The sequence below is a fragment of the Ambystoma mexicanum genome, chromosome 4q (assembly GCF_040938575.1).
Source record: "Ambystoma mexicanum isolate Mex_15411 chromosome 4q, UKY_AmexF1_1, whole genome shotgun sequence".
Classification (NCBI taxonomy): domain Eukaryota; kingdom Metazoa; phylum Chordata; class Amphibia; order Caudata; family Ambystomatidae; genus Ambystoma; species Ambystoma mexicanum.
This window is the reverse complement of record NC_090928.1, coordinates 643364846-643390414: the sequence shown is the minus strand read 5'-3', so window position 1 is coordinate 643390414 and position 25569 is coordinate 643364846. Positions and strand designations below refer to the sequence as shown.

General features: G+C 46.6%; 1 protein-coding gene and 1 non-coding gene across 6 annotated transcripts in view; both read left to right on the top strand.

Moving 5' to 3' along the window:
* EHBP1 (EH domain binding protein 1) overlaps nucleotides 1–25569 on the top strand; it is a 2510899-nt gene that overhangs the window by 1962151 nt on the left and 523179 nt on the right. The window lies entirely within an intron of this gene.
* On the top strand, nucleotides 24176–24277 carry LOC138468612 (U6 spliceosomal RNA). Its single transcript, XR_011268364.1, has one exon. It is a non-coding gene; the product is annotated as a U6 spliceosomal RNA (small nuclear RNA).

The following is a 25569-nucleotide window of genomic DNA, read 5'->3' as shown; positions in this document are numbered from 1 at the left end:
TGTGCCCATTGTTCTAGAATGCATTGGCCCGAGGTATTAAATGGTGTGTGGTTGTTTGGTTGTTGAGGTGGATGATGTGTGTTTGGAGCAGTGTTCAATTGCCATGTTTGGGTGGCTTAGTTGATATACATATTGTGTTTTGGAGCATAGAATTTGAGTGTGCTAGTACAGGGTGCCGACAGATCTCGGTGGGCAGACAAAAGTGAAACGTATGTAGCCGGTCATAAAGCATGAAAAAGGCATGAAAGCCATCACACAAGGCATTAGAAGTCCTAGAAATATGTGAAAAAAGATCTTACAACTTGGTGTCGTCCACTTAACCCTACCAATGGCCTCTTTTAGATGGGTCCCATTTCACTTTCTCACATTGCCAATCTAGGGTAATCTCTCATTCTCACACTCTCTCTCACACTAACTCACATACTTACACATTGGCACATAGACACCCACCCACATAAATAGATACATTTGACCCTATGAGCCACATGAATCTGGGAATTGGCTAACGAGGAATGGGTACAGTCTGGAGACTGCACACATTACTAGAAGCTAGGTGCTAAAGGTTATGGGAGGCAGGGTCTGTTATTTCAAAGAAATGACAGCTTTAAGATATGAAAACCCCGTACACCCATTTCAATTAGCTAATTATGAGGTTTGGCAGGCTGAGCGCCCTGTCAAACCTCAATCTAACTTGCATAGATGCTGTGCTTAATGGCCAGCTGGGACTTTTGCCTGGCGGGGCCTCAAACAGCTTATGTCAGGCCATCGGGCAGGAGAGAAAATCTCTGGTAGTTTTTCCCAGGAGTTTACCCTAGTGTCTACCAACAGCCTCACTATCCCGTCACGCTGTAACACACAGCCACAGGACTACCTGGGCTTTCATTTTTGCTGCCACACTCCTTGTAAAAACAGTGCTCACTAGTTAACGAAACCATTATCGGTTTCCAGCAATGCCAGCATCAAGTGGAATAAACAAAAATTAGTCCATAGGCACCCCTCTGGACGACCCTAGGAAACTTGGGGTGAGTAAACCGAAGTCCCTTAAACAATAAAAAAAATGTCCTAGGGTCATCCAGACATGGGCGTCTTGCTCACTGCTTAGAGAGGAACAAAGACTGATATGCAAATGGATAGTTCCATCTGTGAAAGGTACAGTGAGCTAAAGTGTGGCTGCGGACTCTCGAGTGGATACCTTCCCAAAGAACAGGTCAATGGGGTGTGTTCATTCTCTCAGAGGGGCGCCTATGGACTATTTTTCAAGTGTCACAAAGACTGTAGTGCAAAAAAATGATGTACACGTACAAAGGTATGCCACAGCCCTCCAAAACACCACCAAATAATCGACCATCTTAAAGCCCAATGTGTTTTATTTTGATTTCTGAAGCTTTTAACAAAAATACAATTGTGTAGCTGTTTGCAGTCTTGGCGACATCACGGCCCTTCAATGGAACAGCTAACAACTTAATGGGTCAATGACAGACATCAAGCAACAAACGTGCACATGTTATATTAGTTCCTGGTGCGTCGCTAGAATCCAGAAAACCATGCACCGATTGGAGCGTTTCTGAGTCTTTGGTAAGCATAGAGGCGTTCATCGCGCGCCACTGCCGTCCATTTTACAAGTGGCCGCCATGGAAAGGGAGAAGCAACTACGTGTAGTCCCTTCTCCCTTTCTATGGTGGCCATTTTCTTTGTTTACCATGACCACCACGGAAAGGGAGAACGGACTACATTTCCCAGTCCGTGGCGGCCATTTCTTTTTCGGCTGCGAAACGCGACGCTTCTCGCAACTGAAAAAAACCCACCGTTAGTATCCCCGTCTAACAGGCCAGGGTACTAATGGCAATAAGCCCCTCGCAGGCGGGCCATTACCACATAAGCAAATGCCCCCAGTGCCTTCGTTAAGACCCTCACGTGTAACTATGGTCCCCGGGGGCATTACCTTATGCGATAATGGCCCGTCGGTTCTGGGCTTATTGCCTTAGTAATGAGGACTCCAAGGAAAATCCTGCATATATAACTACTGAGAGGCAACAAGTCTCTCAAGAATACATCTAAAAAAATTCAAATAGTGGAATAATAAAGGTTTATTGATTGTATTCACTTTACTTTTAGTTGTGTTAGAATAAGGGTGATATTTCTTTTTTTTTTTTAGTAGTTAAGCCCCCCAAAATGTAAGGATGAGTCATATCATGGTGTGTGCAATTAGCTTAAATGTGCCTAACTTCTCAATCAAATGAAAAAGTAAGGTAAAGTGTTAATCTAGGCATTACATTCTTAACACAAATCTAGTTCATGCACTCAGAGGGAAACTCCATGATTTCTACATCTGATATAGCCTTGTTTTATGAAAGGAATGTAAAATAGCAGTAACATTTGGGAAATTATCTTATTACTATGAAATAACTTTTTATTTGCATATATTTTTTCTTTATTTTATTTTAATTTCTGTTTAATGCTGGCCCTACCCAGAGAGTCTTGGAGCGCTTTTTATGGTTCAAAGGTTGAAAAGGTGGGAGTTGAAAAAAGAAGTTAGAAAATGTTTTCAGGAAAGGATAGGAAGAGTAGGATAGATAGGTGATAGACGTGGAGGAAGCCAGGGTTATGTGTGGGGAAACAGGTACGTTTTGAGGCTCTTTCTGAAAGTGGTGATGGAGGTGTAAGGGGTATGTGAAGGGGTAGGGTGTTCCATGCCCTGGGTGCCCAGTGGATAAATGCTTGTTTTTTTGTGACTGTGAGTTTGCAGAATGGAATGTGTAGAAGGTGTTGGCTAGCTTTTCTGGTGTTTGTGCGGTTGATGGGTAAGATGGACTTTTGGGGTGGATGGCTTTAAATACAATGCAGAGCCCTTTGAGAACAATTTGCTGGGTAATGTGGAGCTAGTCGAGCTGGGCAAGAGCACGGGTGATGTGTGAATCTTTGTGTAGGGAAGCAAGAAGTCATCTGGAGGAACGATATGTCTGATTTAGCGTAGAAGGTGTAGTTGAAGCTTGCATGTTTTGGTGACAGTTGCTATGTGGTGTGTGTGAAGGAAATGTGTGGGTCGATGGTGATTGAAGCCAAGGGATTTGACAGGTGTGTGAGTTGCCCGTGGCAAGTTCTTGGATCCAGGGGATGAGGTCGGATTTGTGCCTTAAGGGGAAGATGAGGAGGTATTCTGTTTTTGGAAGGGTTGAGTTTGAGGAAGTGGGTGGTCATCCAGTCTGTGATGGTGGAGAGACAGGTTTTTAGGGTGTGGAGTTTTGAAGGGGATAACATTTGTAAGTATATTTTTGTGGCATCTGCGTATTAGTGGAAATGTATGTTGTGTTTGATAAGGGTCTGTCCAAGGGATTCAGCATATAGGTTGAAGAGGAGAAGAGCTAGGTAGGAGATTTGCAGAACCCCATACTTGACAGTAGGGGTGTCACGGTATTAGTTTTATGACGGTACAATAACCTTCTTGCCAAATGACGGTATATCATGGTTATCGTGGTATAGCAGGTGGAGTTAACTAATCTTAACAAATATTTTCTAAAAGGTCATAAATTGTCAGATTTATCATCACAACCAAAACCATGCACCCAGGGCCAGAATTGGGCTTTTCAACATACTTTCCACTGAAATGCCACCCCTTGCTTGCACCAAACACAAACGCACGTGTGGAGAGTAGGAGGAGGGGGGGCCCTGCTGCGACTGGCAAAGCAAACTGAATAGCTTTTCTTAAGTGGTCATTTAGGCTTTTAGCTCCCCCACTGGCTACTGGTGAAGATGAACATGTTGCCATATTGATAATCTGCATGCCACAGATCAATGGAGTCTGATGGTAGTATACGCTTGTGCGCATACACACATACACACACACACACACACACACGCACACGCACACGCACACGCGCTCTCTCTTTACGTTACAGCCTTTAGTTTACTTCTGGGCCAAAAGGTGTTCAGTAATCACGGACATGTTACCCTTTGGAATGGCAGCAGGGAATACCCAGATGATTAAATTTCGCAGTGTGACTTATTATATGTAAATTCAATGATAGAACCAGGGAAATCCGCCATTGTCATATGTTTAGAAAACATTATCCATTATAAATATATAAACCCCAAAGCCGCCAACCCAAAGTCCCGGGAGGATAGCTCAGCGGCAACGTGCGTGCCTTGGAAGCAAGACGACACGAATCAACACAGGTTCGATCCCTGAGTCCGCGCTTAGAAACCTGTGGGTGTTTAAGCGCGTTATAAATACGCAACTAAGACAAAAACAATTACGCAACTAAATAAACCAAACCAATTTCTTTAACAGCGCCTCGATGCCCTGGGGCTGTGTGAGGGCTTTAAAAAAAAAATGTAAATAAAAAAAAAAGTAAACCCCTTTCCTTCTTGGCACTGTATGTATTCTTCCTATTGCTAACATGTTGATTTTGTGTCAGGCACATGTGTTTTATGGAATGGCATTAAAAACTGCTCAAACTGAAACTACTTGGCAGACGGCACATCCAACAGTGCAAGACCAAGACTGCGCAGAACTTGCTTACTGCAGCCTTTCCAAATCAGATTGAAAAGCACACTTAACGGTATGAACGGTATACCGGTATAAACAATGTGACAGTTATTTTTGTTCAATTAAGTGGTTCACGGTATCTTTAACGGTATACCGTAATACCGTTACATCCCTACTTGACAGTGATGGGGTTTGATCGATGAGCAGGCATGGAGACAAAGTATGGTCCCGTCAGTGAGAAAGGAGGTCTACCAGTCGAGTACGGTGCCAGAGAGATTCATCCTGCGTGCTAGGATGTCTGGTATATTTGCATACACCAGTTTATTTGACCAAACACCAGTGTTTGACCAAATAAACTGTACCTTTCGTATATACACCTTGTAAAGGTTTGAGATATTTTATTTGTTGAAAACAGCTGTAGTTATTCATGGTATTCCCTTATATTTTTCTAACTAAACTGAAGACGAGGCACAGGCCTTTCTTACCTCACTTTAATTTAATTTGGCAAGAAAACTATATCTGGAATCTGGTATGGCAAGGAAGTCTATACAGTTTTATTATATACATTTTGATATTTGTGTCACAGACAAAAGGAAAACACCACTATTTGAAATGATTTGCACATATGTGAACATCTGTAAGAGCAAACCAGCTCAGAAGATGGCACACAAACTTCTAGTTTCTCTTTAATGTCCTGCTTCAAATTACATTTTCGTCCACCTTGAAAAGTAAATGGGCCAAAGATGGCATGAAATACATGGGAATAAAGTTATTTATAGATTTGTATTGGGCAGCATTGGCCTCACTGAAGATAATGACTACAGCTAATGTTGTGACTTGCGTAAAGCTAATAATGTGGGGCAAATTAGCAAAATTAAAAGGTCTTCAATCATGTTTTAATTTAATTTCTTTGGGTTGAAGAAGCAACAATCTAGACGATTTGTCCTGATTTCTAAGTGATATCTTTAATCATTCACCATGATGGGGCTATACAATGTGCTAATAAGGAAAGTGTTGTGAAGTTTTTATGTTGTTATTTATATGGAGACAAGGACATACAATGCTAGGAGGTATGGAAGCGTGGAGCTATCACTGCTTTCATGGTTCTGATGATGTCATAGACTGTGTAGCTGCTTGTTCAGTCCCCAGTGTTCTATATTTGTCAGTTGGAGTTGTTCCTCGCTTACATTAGATGCTACTGATATGCTGGGGGTCTTTTTACCTGTTAACTAAATAAATCCCTAGATTAAAGACTTACCTGCCTCCATGAGTGTCTTCATAACAATGGCGACGAGGATGGGATATGGACAGGACATTTGAAGACTCCCAGCAGCAGCGTCGTCGAAGCGAGCGCCACTCCGCCTTCCCCTGGCGTGGTAGCGGCGGCCTATAGTTGAAGTTTCTCCCCGCGCCTTTGTGTTCCTCCGTGAGACAATGGATGCTCCGCCATCCCCGGCGTTGTAGCGGCCACCCCGTTCTGCAGGACCATCCATTTGATGTGACAAGTAAGTGTCGCACTGCGCTGCGCTGCCCCTCAGATTCCACGGCCTCGGAAACGCTCGCCGCGTTACCTTCCCGGAGTTCTGGCAGTTGCTGAGCGTACGGCGCGGCGCCGCCATGAAGATTAAAGTGAAACTCTAATTTCATCACTTAGACGTCGGTGGATGACCCGCGGGTTTTCTTGTCGCGCTCCGTTCCGCAGTGAAAGCCGACGCAGTGTTCTGGAAAAGGGAGGGAGCAGCGCGCAAAGCAGGGAGGAGGTTTACCGTATCGTCGGTAATAAAAGCGCAATGAAAAGAAGGTGAGAACCTACTGTATAATGAAAGCACAGAAAAAAAAAGAGTGAAAACCTGGTATTCCACCCGGCAATTGTACAAGGATTGTGAAAGCAGTAGCAAATCCTGTTTCAGCCATAGTTTGAGCACATGGAGGCATAAGAAAAAGGGGAGAAGAAGCATTGGAAAGGCAGGCTTTGGAAAGGTCATGCAAGGGCATCAAAGGGCATTATTGGAAGCCAGAAGCTGAAATTGGAAGCTATAAGCTGAAAGTTCGTGCACATTCCACAAAGAGGGAGCAGGAGCATTCTCTTCAGGAATACAGTTAGCTATCAGTGCAATCAGCTTGCTGTCTCCACTAAAATAAGAACGGAGAGAGAAGGAGTTTCAAGGAAGAGACATTGCACGGTGAAGTTTCAAGGAATTTGTCCACATACCGGAGTAAATACTAAGATGTAAGTTGTTAGGGAGAATTCTCTCTTTAGGCTGAATTTCCTAACCTTGTTTTTTCTCCTGCCAAGTGTGAGACTCTTTTTCACCCACTCTTGGACATGATTTATGGTGTTCCTTTGACTGTTAATGTGTTTTATGGGCTATGGGGTCCTTTTCTCCATAGGGTCTCATGTGTTTTTACTATGTGTGCTACACAGCACCCTCCGTGCAGTAACACAGGGGTGTCATAGTGACACCCCACCATAGACTCCATACCCTGGGACTGACTGCTGTCTCCCAGGGCATGTAAACTCACCATTGCCTTTACTAGTCCCAAATTATTAACAGAAACCAGTACAAACCATCATATTGTGGACTTACTGGTCGGGGCAATTCGATTGCCCCGGGGTCTGTTAGTCGAGGGGGCACGTCTCCGTCCCCCCTGATCGAGTTTTGGCTGGTGGCAGTGGAAACTACTTTTTATATTCGACCGCGAATATTTCCCTATGGGATTTTCCCATTGTTCGAGGCTACCAACTTTAATTATTTAATTCTCATAGCCTCGAACATACCGCTTGTTTATTTATTTAATATTAATTCGCCGGTTGGTATTTTGTTCCAGGGCTCGATTCTAAAATGGTGTTTGTGTTCTCTTCTGTGACTCCAACCCAAGTCGAGCCCTTTGTTCCACTTTTTGGCGGGCTTCTACACAGAAGCCTCCAAAAGTGGTGCCACTCTGTCTGGGTACCACAGGGGGTGTGGGAGGGGGTTTAGGCACGCTGGACTGAGTTACCTTGGTAACTCAAGTCGCACTCTTGTGTGATTGGCCGGCTCACCACTTAGCATGTTTGATTTACAGCTAGGCTGAGTGAATGGGGGTGTGCTGCATAAAATCAGGGCTTTGGGGACTGGAACTTCAGAAGTCGCCACAGTACCTGAGAATCCGACGAGGGAGAAGCTGAGCCGACCTACCACGACGACACCAGCGGGGGAGCCCTGCGGAACCGACTCACCACTTCCCGACGACAGAGAAGATCTCCCGGCTGGAGAGGCTTCTTCCCCTGGCTGGTGGGCACAAGCAGTTTACCTTCTTTCTTCGCACCCCAGACCGGTTTTTGGTCGAATTGCCCGTGCCAAGCACCCCGGCAACCGGATAGCCACTTACCACTGAACCGCGAATCAACGGACCGCTCCTTGTACCTGAGAAACACCGCGGCTGGTTTCTTCCCTGGCAGTGCAACGGACTCCTGTCTTCCTCCCCGACGAGATCCTCTCTTCCCCCGGATGAAGCACCGACTTGCATCCGCTGCCAGGAACAACTGCCCCCACTGGAGTATTCTCACCACTTTAAGGTACCGTTTCCGCCAGGCCTCCCTTTCTAAAGATTGCTACAAGGTAATAATACCTTAACCTTCTGGACTGGGCTGGCCGCCTTGACCCTCTAACTGGTCTTTCTTTGGTCCAACCCTTTTTGAACCGTTACAAGACTTTTGTGCACTCCAACCGTGTGACCTTGGACACATTTCGTTTGATCCTCTTAAAGTGGATCCGGCCTACTGACTCTAAACTCACGGTGTTACTTACCTTCCTCTCTTGTTGTGTTTGTGAAAAAGTGTTGGGATCTGTTCCAGTTTATTCTGTTTTTCTCTCCCTTTTTTAAACAAATTATTAGAGTGCCATCTACGTTAAGCGCTCACCGCTGTCTGAAAATAAGTGGGGCTTTACTTAAGACTTGTCTAATATTCTTTTAAGGGAGTGTATATCTTTTGTGACCGTGTTTTTGAATTGCTTACTATTAGTGCCTGTGTGTTTTTCTAGATGTGGTTTTAAATAAATAATTATATCTCTTTTACACCAAGCCCTGGTCAGTGTTTACTTATTCTATTATGTTCCCTTGACCTATTGTGAATACTCTGTATACTGCCTAACTCTTCTTGAGGGAGGTCTGACTGCTCAGCCACAGCTACCAAGTGAATCTGTGTGGTACAGACTGCTACCAAGTGGGTTTACTGCCAAACACCTTTAGTCCTAAATCTTTTGCAGTGGTCCCAGAGGGAACTGTACAGGTTTCTGCCTAACATAAGTCTACAGAGTATTCCAACCCAGGAGCATGGCGGGTCTACCTGGAATAGCAGGTCCTCCAATATTCATGCCAGTGCCAGGTCCAGCCAAAATACGGTGGGCTCAATGGTGTAAAGGATTTTTACATTATATGAAGGCAGCTGGGGGAACATCATACTCGAGTGAAAGGAAGTTGGCTTTGCTACTACATTTCCTGGGGTACGAAGGTCAGAGAATATATGACACACTTCCCCAGCCAATGGGAGATGGCATTGATGGTAATGCTGTAAATGAATTTGATGTAGCTCTGATCAAGCTGGACAAGCATTTCAACCCCAAAACCAGCACGATATTGGAACAATATAATTTCCGCATGAGAATGCAAGCTCAGGGTGAGTCGGTTGAAGAATATGTAACGGCGCTGTGACAATTAGCATTAACTTGCAAGTTTCAAGGAACATTCGATGAACATATCCGTGACCAGTTCATGACTCACTGTAGATCAAAAAAGATACGTGAAGAATTGTGGCTAAGGGATGACCCCAATCTAGATGAAGTCTTAGATCTTGCAAAACGCGTGGAACACTCATTAGCATGTGTCGCGAAGTTGTCAAAGAACGAAACAACTGATCTAAAGGAAGTCAAGAGTGAAGTATTAATTGTGGCAGATAACAAAAGCAAAAGAAGGGGGAAAACCAAGCAGTCAAATAGAGTTGTCGGGGAAGAGAAGAAAAACCAAGAACCAGTGCAGAGAACAGAAAGAAGAGAGGACAGGCTGTGTTTTCGATGTGCGAGTAGCACGCATTTTGCTTCGTCCATCGTGTGTCCAGGTCGCAAAGCGACATGTGTAAAGTGCAAAAGGAAAGGTCATTTTGCGAACTGCTGTAAGAACTACCAATTTGGACAGTCCAGTCAAAGGAAGGTCCTTTACGTCAATGAAGAAGAGGATGGAAGATCGTCAGAAGAGGAAGTGATGCTTCCAATGCAGAATGTCATCGTTAATACCATAAATGTTGTGATGGATGGTGAAAATGGAGACGATTGTGAGAGACCGTATGCGGTTGTGAATGGTCATGAAGTTTCCATGATGGCGGATTCTGGCTCAAAGATTACGTTAGTGTCCAGAAGTGTGTTTGAGAAGGAGATGAGTGGGGTGGTAACTCGATTAACAGAGCCAGATATCAATCCTGGAGGGTACAATTAGGACAGGATTGAATTACTGGGGTATGTGTGGAGTGAATTCCAGTTCAAAGGAAGGAGGTGTAAAGGTAAAGTATATGTCACTAAGAAAGGGCAATCATTGCTTGGGTGGAGAGAACAGAAGAGTCTGGCCATCCGATTAGATCCTAATCATCCTGAGCAAGTGCTCCAGGTGTCGTTGCCATGCACTAATTCAAGCAAGTATGTGACAGAGCATAATGGAGTCTTTGAGAAAAGTTTGGGGAAAGTGAAAGGATTTCAACACCAGATTGTTCTAAAAAGGGGTAGTTTGCCAGTTGTTGCGAAACTTAGACCTGTAACTTTCTCTTTAAGAGAAGGTGTGAAAAATGAACTAAAGAAATTACTACAAATGGGTGTGATTGAGAGAGCAGGAGGTGTCGAGTGGGTGTCACCGGTCGTGGTAGTAAAAAAAAAAGTTCTGGTGATCTGAGGTTGTGCATAGACATGCGCGAGCTCAACAAGTGTGTGATGGTTGACAGGCACCCTTTGCCAAACATGGGTGAGATGTTAACTATGGTGGGCCAGGGGAACATATTTTCAAAGCTTGATATGGCGCCTGCATATCACCAGGTCGAGTTGATGGAAGAATGTAGAAAAGTTACGGCTTTCATAACTCATGAGGGCGTGTTTCAATTCAGAAGAATGCCTTTCGGTTTGGCATCAGCCTCATCGGTATTTCAAAAGATTATGGATCGGCTGCTTGGATGTGTAAAGGGAGTGTTTTGCTTCCAAGATGATGTGCTAATATGTGGTGAGACGTTGGATGAGCATGACAGGAGTTTAAATGCTGTGTTGAAAATCTTTGAAGAGAGAGGCATTACTCTAAGGGAAGAGAAGTATAAATTTGCTGTATCTAAGGTGGACTACCTGGGTCACGAGGTGTCATCTGAGGAGGTGAAACCCCAGGAAAGCATTATTAACTCCATAAAGGAAATTGAGAAGCCCACGACCAAAAGTGAACTTCGTGCATTTTTAGGTATGACAGAGTTTTATCAAAAATGTGTAGAGAACTATGCAACTAAAGTTCTGGAGATGAGGAAAATATTAAGGAAAGGTGCAGATTTTATATGGAGTCGTGAATGTGATGTAGAGTTTTGTAGAATCAAAGAGGAAATAGATATGGCTAAACCTTTGGGATGTTTTGATACAAGAAAATTGACTATCATTACGGTGGATGCTAGTGAGGGCGGCCTGAGAGCTGTTCTGGCACAGAAACAAGATGATGGATCGGAGGTTATAATAGCACATGCGTCACACGGTCTGAAAGGTGCAGAAGTACTTTATTTAGTTCTTGAAAAGGAAGCCCTCGCATTTTATTGGGCAGTAGAGAGTTTAAAAATGTTGTCTGGGGTGTGGAATTTGTGATCCGGACGGATCACAAACCTTTGAAAGTCATTTCTGAGACGAAAGGTCTGGACAAGATTTCGCACAGAGTGGCTGGGTGGGTCACTAGGATGCAAGCCCACAAATTTGTAATGGAAGTGATTCCTGGGAAAGAGAACACTCTGGCGGACAATTTGTCAAGCGTAAAGGTTCATTCTCAGGACAGGATTGAAGATGATAACATGGAGATGGAGATGGTGTTTGTGGGCACAGAAGGCATTGTATCCAAGCAAGAGTGGTTGGATGAGATAAGGAAGGATGAGGTATTGAGTAAGGTGATCTCGTATGTTGTCTCCACAGTTTGGCTGAATAAATCGGCGTTATTAGAGGAAGAAAAAGCTTTTTGGGAGGTGAAAGATGAACTGTCAGTTGCTGATGAGATATTATTCAGATGGGAGAGGGCAGTGGCTCCAGTGGGCATTCGAGGAAAGATTATTGATCTGGCGCACATATTGATATTACAAAGACAAAAGGGGTATTGAGAACAGATTACTGGTGGCCAGGATTTGATAAGGAAGTTGAAGTCCGTTTGAGTGAGTGCCAATTTTGCATGAGAAGCGGGAAGGGAGTAGAGGCTAAGAAGCAACCTTTAATTGATGTTGGTGTTCTGTCCAGGATTTGGAGTGATGTAGCCATGGACATACTGGGACCAGTCGATTTGGGATATGGTCGGGGAAGGTTTATAGTTCTAGTTGTCGATTTGTTCTCTAGGTGGATAGATTTCAAAGTTGTGAGAGAAATATCGGGAGAAAGTATGGTTAAGGTATTGCAAGAGATTTTTGCGAGTGAGGGTCTCCCAGGAAGTGTCCTTACAGACAATGGCACGCAATTTACTGGTGGATGTTTTCCCAAGTATTTAGAAAATGTGGTGTGAGTCATAAGAGGGCAGCTCTTTATCATCCTGAAACCAATGGAGTAGTTGAGAGGTTGAACAGATGTGTGATGGAGAGCATTTGCATGGGGGAAGAGTGTGGATTTGATACGTTGGCGACTATTCAAAATAGGATGTGGGTGTTGCGTATGGCACCTCACGCACCGGTTTGTGTCCGTTTGAACTCATGAGAGGTCGAAAACCTTATTCTATGGCGTGTCCGCCATGGTTGGGCAGAAGCAGGGAATCTGATGTGGTCATTGATGAGGTGAGAAGGTCTCTCAAGAAGGAGAAGAGTGAATGGGTCATGTGTGAAAATAAAAGGAGAGGAAGGAAGGAATTGCGTGTGGAGTGTGATGACTGGGTAAGGATTAAGAAAGGAGTGGTGAGAAAGAAGGGTGACTTGTTATATTCTGACCCAGTTAGGGTCGTTGCTGTGTTGAAGGGTGCAGTGCGTGTAGCTGGTGGTCAGGTTTGGAATAAAGACCGTATTGCTACAGTAAAAAGGTGTCATGTGTAAAGTGAAAAGATTTATGTGAAGAACTTTTAATGAAAAAGAGGGAGATGTGTTGTGAAGTTATGTTGTTATTTATATGAAGACAAGGACATGCAATGCTAGGAGGTATGGAAGCCTGGAGCTATCACTGCTTTAATGGTTCTGATGATGTCATAGAATGTGTGGCTGCTTGTTCAGTGCCCAGTGTTCTATATTTGTCAGTTGGAGTTGTCCCTCGCTTACATTAGATGCTACTGATGTGCTGGGGGTCTTAACTAAATAAATCCCTAGATTAAAGACTTACCTGCCTCCATGAGTGTCTTCATAACAGAAAGTAACACCAAACTAGGTTGGTATAAAACGGAACAGCATTTGATTAAACCATACACATTAAGTTCATCCTTGCCAAAAGAAAAAAAATGTAATCACCACCCAATGTGCTCTGCAGCTGTAGTGCTGCGCATTCTGAGAAATGTAGGTGTGGCCTGAAATGTCTTCTTCCATCAGGAAGCTTCCATGAAAGTACAACCCAGCATTTAAGTTAAAGCTCAGAATCTGTGTCATTTATACAATAAAGATTAAAACGGTATCCATAGATAATAATTGAATATTGTTTTATTATCTAAAATATAATTACACATTGATATCAACATTGTCTGCTAGGTGTTCTATGTAATAGTACAGATGAGGTTGTACCTTGAAGCAACAGTAATTGATTAATTACTGTAGAACTGAAAAAGTTTATATTCTTCAGGAGTAGACTTGCTGGCAAAGACTAGAGAAAATGGGAGGGCGCCGTTCTTAATATTAAAACTTAGATGAAAATGTGTAGTAAATATCTTAAGAGGAACAGATTTGAATTTTGCATATTCACGGAAAACTGTGGTATTCTAAAAGTATTGGAGCCTCGCAAAAATGTATATATTAGGCTTTTGTGATCCAGTTAGTTGCTGAGCCTGTAATAAAACACAAAGGTCGTTGGAATTAAAGCATCTACTGTGGGGTCATGCAAGGTTGAACACAATTCTCCTAGAGTTATTTGGAAGGTTATAATGAACTCAGGGCTTATCTTTAGTCAAATTACCCTGTTTCTGAACATATGAAATCAGAAGACAAACCAAACATTGACATTCAGAGTTAATGTCTACTAATTCTGTTTTTTTAAAGAAATAGTCATACATGTAAATTGGGTGGAAGGGTGCCGATCTGTTAATGCAAATAGCTTTTACAGTATATTTCGAGGGGATTGGGTCCATCGACGTATTCCATATCTATGACATGTAATCACCACAGCTGTGCTGCTTCGGAAACTTTTTTCTGCGTCCTGCGTCGATGACGTCGATGCGCCGTCGTCGAGGACCTCCTCCGACGTCCGACGTCATCCGATGTGATAAGTAGGACGCACGACGCCCATAGCCTCAGTTCCGTTTTGTCCGCGAACGTGTTGCTTCGTGAATCTCTGTTAACGCCTCGTCTCTTTGGAGTTCTGTTCTTCGAACCTGTTAGTTTTGTGAAAATCCTTCGTGTGAAGATGTCTTCTACTTCGTCTTCGACCCCGCGTCCGGGCTTCAAGAAGTGCGGGGAGTGTGGGTCCAAGATGTCGGTGACGGACTCGCACGACGCCTGCCTCTGGTGCCTCGGGGAGGCCCACGACACGGATGACTATCGACTGCCAGTCGCTCACGTCCAAAGCCTTACGCGAACATAAGAAGAAGTTGTCGGTAGGTCGGGTGTCCAAGCCCCGGAAGTCGAGGTCTGCGGGGCTTTCGACGGATGATTCGAGGGGTTACTCTCCGCGTCATCGTCGGAAGTCTCGTGGGTCTCCTTCTAGGAGTCGGTCTCGCCACTCCTCAGCCTCTTCGAGGCATTCTCGGAAGCGCTGACACCGGTCGTCTTCCAGGTCCTCTTCGGAGGACTCTGCCCGGCACGTCGCTTACCCCACCAGCTGTGCGACGCCGGAGGAATGGGCTTCCTTCGGGAAGAAAATGCTGGCGATTCTTGAGTCGCCGGGTACTAAGCCGTCCGCGCCCCCGAGTGGGGTCGGTCGTGAGAGGTCGAGAGACACCGCTCGCAAGAGTGGTCGGCACGAGTCACGGGAGAGGTCCCGTTCGGACAAGGAGACTCGTTCTCGACGTACCTGTTCCAGGTCCCGGTCCTCGACGCGTTCGAGACCGTGTGCACCTGTGAGGTCTTCAAGGAAGACATCGACGTCTGAGGCGTCGAGGGCGTCGACAGGCTTTCTCGAGGCTCCGGCTCCGAGGAAGTCGTCGAAGCCGTCGACGCTCAGGTCGTCGAAGGACACGCTCGGGCTCCGGCTTCGAGGGCTGTGTCGATAACGCTGATGCTGGCGGCGCTGCATCTGACGTCGACGCCGATTTCCTCGACGCCGATCCTCTCGGTGCCGATGCCTGTTCTCTCGGCGCCGATTCGCTTGACGCCATCGACGCCTTTCGTGTCGGAGGTACCCCGTGGCACGGGGGAACCCCCTAGGAAGGCTCTGGTTAAGAGTAAGCACTCTCGGGTGCCTTCTTTTCGCCACCTGGAATATATTTCAGAGGCGGATGAGGATGCTGATGGCCTGGTTCCTAGTCAGGTTCCAGATGAAATTGTCTCGGGCCATAGTCAGTTTGACGATTTGAGGCAGTCACTGCATGATGCCAGTGGACTGGACACCTCTCCGGAGGTGGAGTTTTGTAGGCCTGAGCCTGGCTCTCATGCCGATTCCTCGTACCGGCGCCTTATGGCTAGGGTTTCTGAGTACTTGGGATGGTCTGCTCCCCCAGGGGAGTTTGTGCAGGATGATCTAACGGACATCCTTGATGTTGGTCCCCCAACTGATCCGGTACTGCCGTTCCATATGGCTTTACTGAGAAGGGTGGCGGCGGCTTGGACTGCTCCTGCTCGGAGAGTCTCCCGGCGGTGGGCAGATCCTTGTCGCGAAAATACCGTCCAGCCAGTAGCGACCCCTGCTACTTGACCAGGCACCCCACTCTGGAGAGTTTGGTGGTGCAGGCGGCCACGGCCCCGGCAAAGCAGGAGTCGTACCCTACCATCCCTCCTGATAGGGACGACAAACGTTTTGATGGCTGGGCGAAGAAAGTGTTTTCTTCTGGTGGTATGGCGCTTCAGGCGGCCAACTCCATTTGTGCCTTGTCTCGTTTCACACACACTCTGTGGAACTGTGTTGCTTTAGCGGCTGAACATATTCCCGAAGGGGACGAACGGGATGGTTTCCTTGCTATGGTCCAGGATGGTAAGGATGCCATGTGTGAGTCCGTTCAGTCGGGTTTGGACTTAGCTGAATGCGTCAGTAGGTCCATGGCGGCGAGCACCGTGATACGCAGTTTTGCGTGGTTGCGGAAGTCGGGGTTTGCTCCTGATGTGCAGTCCCAGCTCCTCAACATGCCCTTTGACGGTGAACACCTTTTTGGCAGCAAGGCTGACGAGAGCCTTGAGAGGTTGCAGACCTCAAAAGCTGCAGCGAAGTCGTTGGGCGCTGCAGTTCGCCAACCTCCGCCTTTTCGTCCTAGGGGACAGCAGTGGAGGGGTGGTTCCTTTCGCTATTACTCGTCCTTCAGTAAAGCGAGAGGAGCTGGCAGTCAAAGAGGCCAACGCAGGGATACCAGAGGTGGACGACAGGGTACCCGTGGTGCCAAGGCCGCTCGGGCAGTTGCCTCTTTGCCCTCAGCTAACGCCGCAGCCGCTCCCACTCAGTCATGAGGCCATGTCCCATGGTTCGCCGGTTGGGGGAAGGCTGGCGCAGCATCTTGTAGAGTAGCAAGCCATTACTTCAGATGTGTGGGTTCTGGAGATCATAACCCACGGCTACTGTCTTCCCTTTCGGCACAGGCCTCGCGACAATCCACCGGGGAACCTCTCTTTGCAGAGTCCGGATCCGCTCCTTGCGCAGGAAATTCAAGCCCTGCTGGAGAAAGGTGCCATAGAACTGGTGCCTGTAGCGGAGAGGAACAAGGGATGGTATTCCCCTTATTTTTTGATTTCGAAGAAAGACGGGGGATTGAGAGCCATCATGGACTTGCGCGATTTGAACAAACTCCTCAGGAAGGACAAGTTCAAGATGGTTACTCTCTCTCAAGTCCTCCAGGCCCTTCAGCTTCAGGACTGGTTGGTGTCACTCGACCTCAAGGATGCTTACTTCCATGTGCCGATCCATCCCAAGCACAAGAAGTACCTGAGGTTCGCGGTTGGTGACTCGCACTTTCAGTTTCGGGTCCTGCCGTTCGGAATGACCTCCGCCCCGAGGGTTTTCACCAAGCTCATGGTGGTGGTGGCAGCGCATCTCAGGCAAGGGGGGATTCACATCTACCCCTACCTGGACGATTGGTTGATCAGGGGGAGCTCTCCCGAGCAAGTCCTGGATCATCTGTCTGTCACCTGCCACTCCCTTCACAGGCTGGGCTTCTCCCTCAATTTAACGAAGTCCCATTTGACGCCAACACAGCGGCTCCAGTACATCGGAGCAGTGCTCGACACTTCCCTGGGGCAGTTTTTTCCTCCCCAGGTGAGGGCTCTTCACATTCAGCAGATGGTGCACAAGTTTCAGCATGCCCAGACGCTCCCAGCGTTCGAGTTCTTGAGGTTGCTCGGCCTCATAGCATCCTGCATTCTTCTGGTGCCAGAGGCTCGCCTGCGGATGAGATCTTTGCAGTGGGCACTCAAGATGCATTGGTCGCAGTCCTCCGGCAGGATGTCGGACCCGGTTCAGGTGCCGCCCTCGGTCGCCCGGGACCTTCTGTGGTGGGCCGTCGAAGGCAACTTGATGAAGGGGGCTCCATTTTGGCTTCCCTGGCCGGAGGTGACAATCGTGACGGATGCATCCCTCACGGGATGGGGAGCTCATGCCAACGGGCTGACAGTCAGCGGTCGTTGGTCTCCGTCGGAGTCCAGACTCCATATCAATCTGTTGGAGCTGAGGGCCGTCAGGCTAGCCCTGAAGGCTTTTCTGCCGACTGTGCGAGGAAAGAGTGTCCTGATCCTGATGGACAACACAGTGGCCATGCACTACCTCAACAAAAAGGGGGGGCAGGGTCACTTCCTCTGTGCAGGGAGGCGATGCAGCTCGAGTTCTGGGCCATCCAGCAGGAAGTTTCGATCTCGGCAGTTCATCTGGCCGGAGACGAAAACGTGACGGCGGACGCTCTGAGCAGGCAGAGCGCGATCTCTCACAAGTGGGAGTTGGCTCAGGAGATTCTCCTGGAGATCTTCGCCCTTTGCGGGACCCCTCAAGTGGATCTCTTCGCCTCCAGTGTCAACCGGAAGTGCGAAAGATTTTGCTCGCGGGAATTTCCTCCAAAAGGAGCCTTAGGAGACGCGTTCATGGTGGAGTGGTCCTTCCCCCTGGTGTACGCGTTTCCTCCAGTCCCCGTCATCCCGCAAGTGCTGCGGAGGTTATGGAAGTTCGGTTCACGGATGATCCTCATTGCCCCGGCGTGGGCTCGGAGGACGTGGTACCCGGACCTTCTCGACTTGTCCATCTGCCCTCCACGTAGTCTTCCCTACCGAGACGATCTGCTCTCACGGGAGGGGGGTCAGGTTCTCCATCCAGAGGTCAGATCCCTCAACCTTCACGCTTGGCTTCTGAAAGGTTGAGGTATAAGGATTGGGACCTCCCTGAAGACGTGATAGAGGTGTTGCTTTCGGCCCGAAGGCCAGTAACAAAGTCTCTGTACCGTTTCCATTGGCGTAAGTTCTGCGACTGGTGCAGAGTTCAGAATGTGGATCCTTTTGCATGTGACATCCCCATGGTTCTGTCCTTTTTACTTTCTTTGGCCCACAGGGGCTTGCAAGTGGGTACCATTAAAGGTTACCTGGTGGCGCTGTCCATCTTTAAGCGCTCGTCTGAAGAGTGTTCTTACTTTAAAATCCCTTTAATTTCACAGTTTCTGAAAGGGCTCACTAATGTGTTCCCTCCATCACCTTTCCTGGTGCCCAGTTGGGATTTAAACCTTGTTCTTAAGTTTCTTATGGGTGCTCCGTTTGAGCCTTTACATTCTTGCCCTTTGAGGCTGTTAACTCTGAAAACTGTGTTTTTAGTTGCGGTTACTTCCGCTCGCAGAGTGAGTGAGTTACAGGCACTTTCAGTTAAGCCACCCTTCACTGTATTTCATAAGGACAGGGTTGTCCTTAGAGTTCGTCCTTCTTTTCTTCCGAAGGTAGTGACGGAATTTCATTTGGCCCAGAAGGTTGTTCTTCCGGCATTCTATCCTCCTCCGCATCCTGGTAAGGAAGAGGAGAGGCTGCATAGGCTTGATCCTAGGAGAGCTTTAAGCTTTTATGTTTCACGCATGTCCCGGGTCAGAGTGGACGATCAACTCTTTATTGGTTACGCTGGAAAGCGTTTGTGGCAAGCTGTGACGAAACAGACTTTGTCTCGCTGGATTATTTTGGCCATCTCGGAGTGTTACCGCTTGGCGGGTAAGGACCCACCGGCTGGCTTGCGGGCCCATTCTACCAGGGGTATGGCTGCATCTACTGCCCTGCAGAGGGGTGTTGCTATTCGCAACATCTGTGATGCAGCCACCTGGGCTTCAGTACATACATTTGTACGTCACTATTCCCTCGATTCCATCCGAGGACAGGATCTGGCCTTTGGCAAGGCGGTCCTTTGCTCTGCTATTTGATTGGCTATTCTAAATTTTGATTCTAAATTCTTTCCCTCCTCCTTGCTCTGGTACTGCTTTGGGAGTCTGTCATAGATATGGAATACGTCGGAGGACCCAATACCCTCGAAGAACAAGTTACTTTCTTACCTGGTAACGTTCTTTCGATGGGATGGTCCGACGACGTATTCCATATCGCTCCCGCCCTGCCTTCCCCGCTGCAGAATTTCTTTTGCGATTGCAGCTTACATTCCGCAAGGCTTTGTGTCTGACTGGCAGTTGACTAATGTCACACGTTCTGGGGGAAAAAACTACAACTGAGGCTACGGGCGTCGTGCGTCCTACTTATCACATCGGATGACGTCGGACGTCGGAGGAGGTCCTTGACGACGGCGCATCGACGTCATCGACGCAGGACGCAGACGCCGAAAAAAGTTTCCGAAGCAGCACAGCTGTGGTGATTACATGTCATAGATATGGAATACATCGTCGGACCATCCCATCGAAAGAACGTTACCAGGTAAGAAAGTAACTTGTTCTACTCTGTCATGTGTAGTGTGCTGTGTTTTCGTTTGCAACAAATCTACACATTTGTAGATTCTTTTCTGCAGAGGTGCTTTCAGAAAAAAGTGGCACTTCTACAGGTGGAAGAACATTGGATGCCTCAGGAGCTACTCTCTCTGGAATGACCTTCTGATCATCCTCCTTCGATGTGAAGAAAATCCCCTAGAGTTCAGAAAAAAAGACTAAAGTCCTTGTTTAAAAAGACCTTTGTTCCGTCATCCTCCATCCAGGCATTTGTGATAACTTATAAATCTTATGAGGGTAGCGCTTCTGTCTAGAATGAGTCTGATGCTTCTTTGTACATGTATAGTTTAACTTCACAGCCTTTCAGCGAACTTGTTATGCATTTCTGTGGTTGTTGCACTTGCCTTTTTCTACCTCACCAATCCCTCCTTGCCTCTTGTATTTAACTGATCCAGAATCTTCCAAGTTCCGTGAACGATCAAATTATGTGTTCTCCCTTTTAATCATGAACCCAAGCGAATTTGCACAGTGGGTGCCATACATAATCACCAATGAAAGCATTTGAAATCTTGCAACTCCCTGAAAGCCCTGCTTTTCTGTGTACGGCTCGAAGTGCCTCAACACTGACTTATGTGCAGTACAGGATAGAACCTTCAGGTGGCCAAGGCCCTCTAGAGTATGACTTAGGCAGACATATCCTCACATATGGGTGCCTACCTAACATTGTCCCCATAGGAGAGAATAAAGCCTATTCACCCATCCAGGTACCTGATTGTCACATTTGGGAGTGAGGTTAGCGTAATGATCCCACACCTGTCCTGATGCACAAGAAGAGTCCGAGTGATGAGAAGCAAGGCACTCGGTGTGATTGAAGGCTGCCTTTCTGGCCCTGCCCAGGCAAGGAGTTGCACACAACGGCCTGACTCCTCTATCCTCAGCCCTTCAAAGCCTGTCTTTCTCATGCAGGGGACCGGAGCAAGGTACAGGAAACCATTGCAGGCCAGAGGTATTTTCTGTGTCAATGTGTAGGTGCATTATCGGGGCAGGCTGTGCAAGAGAGAGGGCATAGGGCAGTTCTGTGGCAATTGACATGCAAGTGGCACCTCTGGAGGCACAGGGCATGAGATAGCAGTTTTGGGGAAATAGACATGGCAAGGGAAAATGATGGGTGCGAAGGATGTGGCATGGGCTGTTCAAAGACGGTGGATATGACTTGTGTTGTTCTGGGACTAATAGACGTGGCATGGAGTATAATGGGAGAAATGCAAATTGTAGTGGGGGATCTCCCTTGGACAATGGATGTGGCATGACATGGACAATTGTGTAGGCAAGGAACATGGCAAATGGCAATTCTGGAAGAAATGGGCATGACATTGACAGATTTTCAGACAGTGGACATGTCAATTGCATAGGTGTAATTTTCGGGATGGTGAAGGTGTTTGTCCCCCAAACTTTCGTGGCACACCATTTTGTCCCCCTCATTTGGCAGGGGCCCCTTTCCTTCAGATATCGTGTCCCCCCCCCAACATTTTCAGCAAAGTTACTCCACTGGCAAGTGGTTGTGGGGAGGACTGTTCTGGTGAAAACTACTTGAAATCGGCTATTTTTAGGTAATAAACATGGCAAGTACCTAATCTGGTGCCATTTGGATATCAATTGGGCAGTTCTGGGGGAAAAGGACATGGCCTGGGCAGTTGCTGGGAAAGGGCAATTCAGGAGCCAATGGGGGTGTGCATTAGACCGTTATGGTGCTATAGGAGTTTCATGGAGCAATTCAGGGGCATAGGGATTTGACGTAGGACAGTTATTTGGCAACCGGGAATAGACAGGGCAATGGGACATGATATGGTGCTATTCTGAGGACAATGCCGGTGAGATGGGGCAATATGAGTGACATGGGGCAATTATGGGTGCAATGTGAGTGACCCTTTGCATTTCAGGGGCACAGGGACATGATACGGATAGCTTCAGGTTGAGTATCTTTATTGCTTTCAGCACCTGGTGCCTTTTACAAGCCAAAAAGGAAAATATGGAGCAAACATAAAAGGGCAAATGCAGAGGAGTGAAGTGATCAGAAAATAGCAACACTTTGGCCGAAGAGGAGATGAAGCATGGGTTCAGAAGTTGGTAGTGCAGACTCAAAAGGAGCATTGCAAAGGATTGCATTGACACACGACACAGGCAAGGAAAGGGCGCACACAATGTGATGAAGTCACATTTAAGTCCCTTTTTGGGAATAGAGTGGCTCAGGGATGCCCACCTGCTAACAAAAGAGCTACTTTAAGGTGGTTTATGGATATTTACCAGAACATCTGCACTTCCACTGGTCCTTTTTCTGTTCCGTTATCAAAAGTACATGTTGAGCAGCTCCCCTAACCGGGGTTCACTCCTATATTATAGATCTCTTTAGGTCTGCTACTCTGACACAATACTGCCCTTTAGGGAAGGTATAAAAAAAAAATCAATCTCGCTGAAGAGGAAACCGCCTGGGTGCCTAAGCTACTGTTGTTGATTCCACTTTGGATTTTGTTGAGCGGGACTTTTATCTCACGAACAACTCACAAACTACAAGTGGAGGTGCTTACCCCACTCCTATGTTGCTGCCATGCTGAGGAGAGCCAGCACAGATATCCTGCAGCCATTTTGGAGCTTCCACCTGACTCCCAAGATAGTGAAGCTGCCTCTTAATCCCTCGGTCACTGCCTTGCTGTGGGTCACATAACAAGTAGTGAGGTAATGGTAAAATATGCAGTATTTTCAAATACTACATGTTGTACTGCCCCACACTGTTATGGATTTGGGTAAATCATATCTGAAACATCGACCTGCTTCGGTGTGATGGAAATTACCACCACACAAGTGTTTACAGGAATCAGTATTGCCCATGCTGTGAAACCACATCTCCCCAATGGAGTCCTATCTAAATCCAAAATGGGGAATCTGTTTATATTCTGTAGGACTCTATTTGGCAGTAGCTGAGATACGGCATGTGGAAACTGTAATTCAGTTTGTATAAGGCTGTGTCTAATTAAAGACAATTAACAACTGGGGTGTAATTGGGAGTTGCACATGAGAACCCTTAGGGAAATAAGTGAAACACCTGTTGGGAAAAACGGAACAAAGGGGACAAATTATGCTCATTCAGTGAAGCTGAACTAGTCTGAACAATTATTAAATAACCAGGAATTTTAGCAACAGTATTAAAAAAAAATCCCAGGCTTTTTCACTAGTTTGCATAGACCAGATTTCAGATCTGAGGGAGAGCGATGAGAAAAGAAATCCCTGGATAAGAGCCAGACACTTGGAGAGCCTTATGAACATGCTGATGGCTATATCCCAGACCCGAGGAGAGACCTGTTTGTAAGAGCTGAGAGGGGGGGAGTCTAAGAGCCTGCTGACAGCTGTATCATAGACTCTGGGAGGGACCTGATCAAGAAAGAGATCTGAACAGCTAGTAAGAACTCCACACACACTGACTAAGAGCCCTTGGCTCGGGAGGGTGACCCATGGCTGGTGGCTTACAATAATAAAGCCTGACAAAAAACTTAAGCAAGGAGCAAGACATACCTGCTGGTAGTGTTTTGAAGGTATAGATCCTGGCCCACGAGGGAGACCAACTTCTGGAAAGTGTGATTACCTGAGACTCACACATACCTTTAAAGAACGATAGGAGAATGACTTACAAGTAGATTTCAAAGAAGTACTCTGGATGCTATATTACTGGGGCTAAATCATAAATTGGGAAACCTGGTCCATTCCAGTACACTTAGTTATGCCCTGGGCAATTTGCATTACCGCCACTTGACACTTGGATGATACCAGTCTTTATTATTTGTCGTATAGGATTTTTCCATACCCATCCTGACTAAGTTGATAAATCTGTTAACGCTGATTACTGCTGCTTGTGTGTTCTGGTTATCCATTGTCACAATACACTCAAAAAGTGACAGAACATTTGCTCCGAATGGGCGGATGGGTGGTAGAATGCAGACTTGGAAGGAGGCAGCAAACAGGCCCCGGGGGGTGTATTATAATGTGGCTGCAAATAAGCTTTCAAGAGGGCAGCACACAGACTCAAAAGGGCTCAGAATTGCTCTGAAATGGGCAATGTAAAGTCTCCGGAATGGCCAGCTCTTTTGCTCAAAAAGGGGCCGTGTGCAAGTACGTAAAGGGGTGGCATACAAGCTCGGAAAGGGCCAACATACAGGCTAGAAAGGGTACTGCGCACTTCTATTTTTGGTACATTTGCAATGAAAGAGGAGGATTCAGATGGCCTGCAAGATATGGCAAGGATACAAAACAGTTTCTGCAGCACATATACTAAAATTGGAACGATACAGAGAAGATTAGCATGGCCCCGGCGCAAGGATGACATGCAAATTCGGTGAAGCATTCCATATTTAAAAAAAATAAAATACAAAATAAAAAAACAGTTTCTGTAATTATGGAAAAGGTCTTAAGTATGTGAACTGATCACCATGAGTTCAGCAAGGAGAAAGTGCTTCTTGCTGGAGACAGCGAGCAGTTCAACCATCAGTAGATGACTATTCCAAATAAGGCAGGCAGTTCCAAAGTTCATCTACAGTCCAATTCGACATGGAGAGGTGTTCACTAGTGGTTTCCGATGTGTAAAATGTTCTGCTTAATAGATATGGCTTAAAGATTATAGGGTTTTTATAACTAGCCATGCAGGCTTTTCCAAAGGTTGTAGTTTTTATAGCCAAGTATGAACAGCTATGGGGATAATCGAGTGAGAGCTTGCCCAAGGCAGTAGGGCTGCCAAAAGGATGGGAGAGATCAGGGCAATCCCCCCCCCAGCTCACAGTGCCCACGTCCTGGCATGTAGCCCCTGCTTCTCTTCCCTTTTAACATTGCTTGTCAATTTATCATAAGGACATCTAATATGTTTAAGAGGAGTGTGAGCCAGGTTTGTGACCACAGACTATCTGTTGCCCAAATCTCCTTTGGCATGGTGATACAAGCCATGTTGCCTTGTATCCTCATACGTTAGGAACCAGACCTCCTCTAGCTTTCATTGGCAGGAGCAGATTCATCACTCCAGTTGGGCAGTTTAAAGATGCTCACAGGTATAAATTCAAATGCGAACAAAAAAAGGAAGAGTGGCTAGTGGAATCTACAGGGTAAAGATTTGAGTGTGAGATGTTAGGGGAGGGCTTCCACCCTTGAGAAGAGCCGTGACTGGGACCGAAAGACCACTGACAAGAAGAGTGGGCTTAGGAGTCCCCAGTTGATGAGTCTCGACCCCACATAACTTCTATAATTTCCCCTGCTTCTCGTGCTGTGACTCCTCTATAGTACAGCTCATTTCATAGACCCTTTCACCAGTGACAGTGGGCAGATTTCTAACCATGTGACTTTAGGTGTCTGGAGCGTCTGGATCATCTCAGACTACTATAGCCCATTCGTCACAGCCCACTCATGTCTGCCACTCCTCCGTCTCTACGGTCTTACTATGGAGAATTCCGGTGGGATTTGCAAAACCTGAGGGGTGTGTGAGTAGCTTTATGAATTTGACAGAGGGATTTTGAAGTTTACAAAATGTGAATGAAAGGCCAAGAATGAGGTGCCTGGGCTAAGGATTTTGCAGGGAGAACAGTTCTGGTGTTCCTAGGGTGGAATGTATGCTATGACGCTGTTTTGATTTCCTATGATTGGGCGTGATCACGAGCCTCTTA